Genomic DNA, 5,000 nt, shown 5'->3' with positions numbered 1-5,000 from the left:
GTCTCATTGTAGTTTCCGGAAGGGCTTCACAGTTCCCTTTGGTGCATTTGTATTCGTACATGATATAAGGATTTTTCAGATTTCTTCTCGGCCGGGGTTAAGCAGATAGGATGTTTTCCTGTTTTTGTTTTTTTGTTTTGTTTTTTATAATAAACAATTTATTTTACTATGTTATTTTCACCCATGGGCTTTATGTTTCTATTGGTGATGTTTTTAATGGCCTTGTCTTCCTTGTACGTTGATAAAAAGTGGGACTTGTAATAGAGCTTTATTTCTTCCCCGTTATGTTCTCAGTTAGAGTTGGTGTACCACTTGTCCATTATAGTCGCCGGTTACCTTTTGTACTTCTTTGTTGTTAAAGCCTGGATAAGGACCTGAGTTGCACGTTCTAATTCCTGGTGTATTTTTTTTTTTTTTTTTTTTTTTTTTTACCAGATATCACAGTGTGTGAGCGCTTTGTGGACGTAACCCCCAATGATAGAATGTCTATATTTATCAGGGTATTCACTACTTCCATTAATACACTGACCTTCATTGGAAGCTTTGGTGTAAACGCTGGCGTTGAAATTTTAACCACTTCATGTTACTAGAACATCTAGAAGGGACATGGTACTGCCCACGCTATATTCGGTAGTGAAATTTAGTCCTGTGTGTTCTTGAACTTGTACACACCACAATAACCACGTGACATGGAACGCACGTCGTGTCGTCCACAAGGGTAGACTTGACGCGATTTTGACAATGCGACCCTGCTTGACCTAACCTAAGTTAATCCAGTGCAATTATGTACATACGCACCACGTGTGACTACCCACGCGGTATATATATATATATATATATATATATATATATATATATATATATATATATATGTATATATATATATATATCGGCTTCTGCCGCATGTAAAATCAGTTCATCCTTACCTTACAATAAAGGAGACGAACTCACCAAAACCTCTTTCTCTTATTGCAGTGGCATCGCTACACTGGTGACCATTCGGAGCGACAATGAACCCATCTACCGCTGCCACCTCCGACGCCACGCTGCCTGCTACCAACACCGTCAACGCCGTCTCCCTGAAGCTGCCACCCTTCTCCATGGTCGACGCTCCCTCTTGGTTTCGCCGGGCGGAGATCCAGTTCCGCCTGCGGAATATCAGCGCGTCCCGAACGAAGGCAGACTATATTCTCGAGGCGATCCCTGAAGATGTATTCCCACTTGTCTCCCAATAGCTCGATTAACATGACGGTGTTATCCAGTATGACGCTCTAAAACAGTGCCTACTTCAGGAATTTACGCCGTCAGCGGCCTCCAGAGCCGCAAAAATCCTCCAACTCTCCCAACAGCCACTGGGGGACATTAAACCAAGTACAGCATACCTCGAAATGATGTTTATCGCCCGCATCCCACCCACAGCCAACAGAACCAGCAGGAACATCGAAATGCTTCGTCAAATGTGACTCATGCGCCTCCCAGTGCCCGTCCGATCCGCCCTTGGCAACGCCGAGGACATGACCATCGACGAAATTTCACGGAAGGCGGACCATCTCGCCGACGCCCACGCCGCCGTAGCAAGGCGCCAGGATGCCTGTGCTACTGACGACGTCACGGACGAAATCACCACCGCAGCAGCATCGCCAGCCAACAGAGCCAATAACACCAGCAAAAACAACAACGCCGGGCCACCACCCTTCTACACCTGTGCTACTACCACACAAAATTCGGTACCTTTGCCAAGAAATGACAACCAGGATGTACCTGGACAAAAAACGCCTAAAAGGGCCACTGTCCATCACGGTGGTTTCCACAGGCACAACGGGCCTCTACATCAACGACAAGGCCTCTAAACGTCGTTTCCTTGTCTACACTGGCGCTTTCAGGTCTATATTTCCATCATCCGCTGCAGAACGCTGGATTCCCAAGGACATTGGCGTTAGGGTCGTTGCCGCTAACGGCACTACCATAGCCACCTACGGGTGGAAACGCCTGCACCTATCCTTCGGGAGTCGCCACTACTGGAACTTCATCCTGGCAGACGTCAAGACGCCCCTCCTCAGTGCTGACTTCCTCGCTCATTACAGGTTACTGGTCGACGTCGCCAACAACCGCCTAGTCTGCGCGACCGCATCCGCCTCGATGCCTCTGCAAATCGCGCCACAGCCAACCACAGTCGCCATCATCGACGCTAGAATGCCCTACGCCCACCTGCTCACGAAATTCCCCGACATCTTCAAGTCTGAGCTTGGACAGACACCGCTGACGCCAGCTAAACATGGCGTGTACCACTACATCAAGACGTCTGGGCCCCTGGTATTTGCCAAATACCGCCGCCTACCGCCCGAAAAACTCGCCGTCGCCAAGAAAACCTTCCAAGAGATGGAAAGACTAGGCCTCTGTCAAAATGTCTCCAGCCCTTGGTCCTGTCCTCTCCACCTCGTCAAGAAGAACAACGGTTCCTGGCGCCCCTGTGAGGACTACCGGCGGCTGAACATGATGACGGAACCTGACCACTACCCACTCCCAAGCATCGCCGACGTCACCACATACCTCAACGGTGCCAAGATCTTTTCGACATTGGACCTCTTGAAGGGATACTACCTAGTCCAGGTACATACAAACGACATCCCGAAGACTGCAATCACCACCTCCTTCGGGACGTACACCTTTAATTACCCCTGCTTCGGCTTGCGAAACTCAGGTGCGACGTTTCAGCGCCTAATGGACGGCATCCGCGGTGACCTCGACTTCTGTATCTGCTACGTCGACGATATTCTGGTATTCTCCAACTCGCCTGACCAGCATCTCCAACACCTGCGGATCATCCTCGATGGTCTCCAGGACAACGGCCTCGTCGTCCGTTTTGACAAATGCAGCTTCGGGAAAAAGTGCGTCCCATTTTTGGGACATATCTCTCCTGACGGCGTTCGTCCCCTGCAGGATAAAGTCACCGAAGTCGACAAATTTCCCAAATCTACTACCATCAAACCCTTGCAGGAATTTATTGGGATGGTCAACTTCTACCACCGCTTTCTCCCTAACATCGCTCAAACGCTGCACGCACTCTATAACACCCTTCACGGGAAACCGAAGGACCTGTGGAACCCCGCCATGCAAGCTGTTTTCGCCAACGCCAAAAAAAAAAGCCCTTGCCAGTGCCACCACCCTCTCCTTCCCTCCACCAGGTGCCCAGCTACAAATGTCAACGGACGCCAGCAATGTCGTCATAGAGGGTGTGCTCGAACAAATCATCCGTGGCACGCCTATACCCCTCGGTTTCTTCAGCAGGAAACTCTCCAAAGCCAAGCTCAACTACAGCACCTTCGAAAGAGAGCTCCTCGCCATCCACCACGCCGTCCGCCACTTCCGCCATTTCCTCGAGGGCTCTTCATTTATCATCAACACCGAGCATCAACCTCTGGTGCACGCCTTAACGAAACAACAGAAAGCTTGGTCTGCCAGATAGCGCCGCCACCTCTCCGCCATCGCCGAGTTCAATTGCACCATCAGGCACGTCTCCAATACAAAGAACCCTGTCGCAAACGTCCTCTCCCGAATAGCCATCGACGCAGTTCAACTTGGCCTCGACTACGAAGCCATCGTCAGAGAGCAACGGGAGGGTCCTGAAACACTTGCCTACAGGACATCCATCACATCCCTTAATAGCAGGATGTTCCTTTCCACGACAACCACACCATCCTTTGCGACATCATCCCAGCCGCATTCTGACGTCAAGTGTTTGATTTAATACACAGCTTGTCTCACCCTTCAGGGCGCGTCACTGCGAAGCTCCTGAAGCAGAAATTCAGCTGTCACAGCATCTCCAAGGACGCAAGAGAGTGAGCCAGATCCTGCATCGCCTGCCAGCAAAACAAAATTCATCGTCACACTGAATCAAGCATCGAACCATTCCATCAGCTCCGACGACGCTTCGCACATATTCATGTTGACGTCGTCGCCCCACTCTCCCCGTCGAAAGGCCATCGCTACCTCTTCACCGCCATTGATAGATCGACCCGCTGGTTGGAGGCAATCCCCTCGTCCTGTACTACAGCCTTCCTAAGTGGATGGATCACCTAATTTGGCTTCCCGGATCAAGTCACCTCCGATCGAGGAACTTGTTTCACGTCGTGGCTGTGGCACTCCCTCGCTGAAGTCCTGGGTACTACAGCCCACCACACTACATCCTACAACCCTGCAACCAATGGCATGGTCGAACGAACCCACCACTCACTCAAAGCATCTCTTGTGGCACGTTGCCACAACGGCTCCTGGCTATCCCAATTATTATGGATACCCCTTGGCCTCCGGACAGCCATCAAGGACGACCTCAACGTGTCTCCAGCAGAGATGGTCCTCGGCCAAACCTTCGTCGTGCCCGCAGACTTCTTCTCTCCACAGGATTCTCCCGCCAGCCTGCAGCAGCTGCGACTCATTGTCGGCAAATTCGCCCCATGCGTGCCGATACATCACCGGAAGGTCAAGGAATACCTCCCAAAACACCTCCACACCTCGACGCACGTCCTCCTGAGGACGGACACTAACACACCACCACTCACCCGTTCCTACACTGGCTCCCATCTTGTCCTTGAACGTAAGGACAAAACCTCCCGCATCTCTATCTCCGGCAGGCCAGAATGGGTCTCCATTGACCACCTAAAACCACCACACCTCGACATTCCGCCCACCAAATTCTCACGTGCAGGACACCTTCTGAAGCCAAGGCAATATTGAGATGGGTATATTGTACACACCACGATAACCACGTGACATGGAACGCGTCATGTCGCCCACAAGGGTAGACCTGACGCGACTTTGGCAGTGCGACCCTGCTTAATCAGACCTAACCTAATCCAGTGCAATTATGCAATTACGCACCACGTGTTACTGCCCACGCGGTATATATATATATATATATATATATATATATATATATATATATATATATATATATATATATATATATATAATATATAATATATATATATCGGCTCCTGCCA

This window comes from Oratosquilla oratoria, chromosome 4 (genome assembly GCF_046742065.1).
Source record: "Oratosquilla oratoria isolate Oo_2021 chromosome 4, ASM4674206v1, whole genome shotgun sequence".
Taxonomy (NCBI): domain Eukaryota; kingdom Metazoa; phylum Arthropoda; class Malacostraca; order Stomatopoda; family Squillidae; genus Oratosquilla; species Oratosquilla oratoria.
This window is presented reverse-complemented; position numbering follows the sequence as displayed.